Source organism: Gekko japonicus, unplaced genomic scaffold, assembly GCF_001447785.1.
Source record: "Gekko japonicus isolate JY-2015 unplaced genomic scaffold, Gekko_japonicus_V1.1 scaffold1188, whole genome shotgun sequence".
NCBI lineage: Eukaryota > Metazoa > Chordata > Lepidosauria > Squamata > Gekkonidae > Gekko > Gekko japonicus.
This window is the reverse complement of record NW_015171539.1, coordinates 81,288-83,483: the sequence shown is the minus strand read 5'-3', so window position 1 is coordinate 83,483 and position 2,196 is coordinate 81,288. Positions and strand designations below refer to the sequence as shown.

The window sequence follows — 2,196 nt, the reverse complement described above, 5'->3', positions numbered from 1 at the left end:
GGTTGTGAATTTCCTGCATTGTGCAGGAGGTTGGACTAGATGACCCTTGAGATCCCTTCCAACTCTATGATTCTATGATTCTACAGACCCTCCCATAGCTGGGAGTCATATCTTCTGTCCTGAAAGCTGTCTCCTTTAATCCCAGATCTTCACAGGCTGGCCAGCAAGTATTCCGCACATGCTCAAAAGCCCTGTTACCACTTGCCACATTGCAGGGCATTAAACAGGCTCAAGAGCTAGGCCAACAGCTCTGTTGGAAGGGATAACACAGCACAGGGGTAAATCATCTCCAGGCATGGTGCGCCCCCAACAGCCACGGAGGGAGGCGTTTTGCAGTGCCGAGAGCGCGGAGAACAAAGAGACTCAGATAGCGCTTTTAACAACAAGGCCTTCCCACCACTGCTTTCGGAGGCAGCCACTGTGCAGCCTTCTCCGGAAGCAGCAATCAGATTTGTGCTCTCATCTCAGTGGCCGCCGTGGCACAAAAGTGGCAAAGAAGACCGCTGTTGTTGGGGAAAGGCGGCTGGCTGCAGGGCACCACTCAGAGCCATGCCTCATGCTCCTGAAGCGCCGGGGTAGCAATGGCTCCAGTGACACCCCCCCCCCCCATCCATGCCAGCCCAGTAATGCCCCGAAAGAACATATTCACCTTCACTCTAACAGTTCGCAGCTACATTACTGTGAACATTTGACATCTCTACAGGAAGTCTTTCAATGAAGAATGAATGAGGTCACAGACGGGGCGTGTGCGTGTGTGCACAGGCACAACTTGGTGCGGTTGATTCCCAACACTAAAAACTCCCGCAGCGCTTTCGCTTTAACACTACCGAAGACCATGGGACGGAGTGACCAGGAAGCAGCGGCTACGCCAGCCGTGTGTTATGGGGCCTTGACCTTGGTCATCACAGAACTAGCTTCGAGCAAAAGTTGGTCAGCAATGGCTCCAGTGACCCCCATCCGAGCCACCCCAGTCAGAAGAAGAAGAAGAGGAGGAGGAGATTGGATTTATACCCCCCGCCCTTCCCTCGGAGTCTCTGAGCGGCTTACAATCTCCTTCCCTTCCTCTCCCCACAACAGACACCCTGTGAGGTACTGTCAGCTAGGCCTCTAGCTGCCATGGAGTGAGGGGGGTGCCTCTGGAATTTTAGGTTTCTTTTCCCTGTGCCTTCAGTGTTTCTTTATCTCTGTAACATGAGCGTTTGGCCTCGGTGTCTAGCACCAGCTTTCTCCTAGGAAACAAGACCCGTTAGCTTTGGCGGACTTTTACCTATTCCATGATTGGCTCCAGGCCATCAGGAGACCCACTCGAATTGTATGTATCTGCTTATTGAAGTTTCATGAGCATTTTTAAATTTAAACTTAAATTTAAATCTAACTCTGTATTTGGAATGGTTTTAAATGTATATTTATTTTTAATACTGAGAACTTTGTTTTATTGTTGCAATATTTATTGCCTGTTAGCCACCCTGAGCCCTACGGGGGAGGGCGGGATATAAGTTTAATAAATAAATAAATAAATAAATAATTGCCAGTTCTAACACGAGATGTGTAAAGACGATCTGCATACTCCAATGTTTCAATAAACTTTACTTCTTTGCAAGAAAGTTGTTGGAACTGATTGCTGCAAGAGTCTGACAGGTACGTGGGGCTGAGAGAGCTCTGAGAGGAACTGCTCTTGAGGGAACAGCTCTAAGAGAACTTGTGACTGTCCCAAGGCCACACCAGCGGCTGCATGTGGAGGAGTGGGGGAATCAAACCCGGTTCTCCAGATCAGAGTCTGCTGCTCTTCACCACTACACCAAAATGGCTCTCAGGTGCCCCGAAAGAACAGGTCCACCTTCACTCTTAACAGTTCACAACTACACTGTTGTGAATGTTTGAAACTTCTACAGTAAGTCTTTTTAAATGAAGGATGAATGAGGTCACAAACGGGGCGTGTGTGTGTGTGCGCGCATGCACAACTTAATGTGATTAATTCCCAACACCAGCAACTCCCACAGCTTTAACACTACGGAAGAACATAGGGTGGAGCCATCTGGAAGCAGCAGCTACACCAGCTGTGTGTTACAGGGCCTTGGCCCTAAATCCTTGGTCATCCCAGAACTAGCTTCAAGGAAAAGCTGGTCAAGCCTATGAAAAGCATCCTTCTCTGAGTGGAAAGAGTTTCAAAGAGGTGGTAGGCATGTCCCCAGGTGG

The 2,196-nt window shown here is 49.1% G+C and overlaps 1 protein-coding gene across 1 annotated transcript in view; it reads right to left on the bottom strand.

The window, feature by feature from the left end:
- The window catches only part of PACS1 (phosphofurin acidic cluster sorting protein 1), an 86,832-nt gene that overhangs the window by 21,850 nt on the left and 62,786 nt on the right, over positions 1-2,196 (bottom strand). The window lies entirely within an intron of this gene.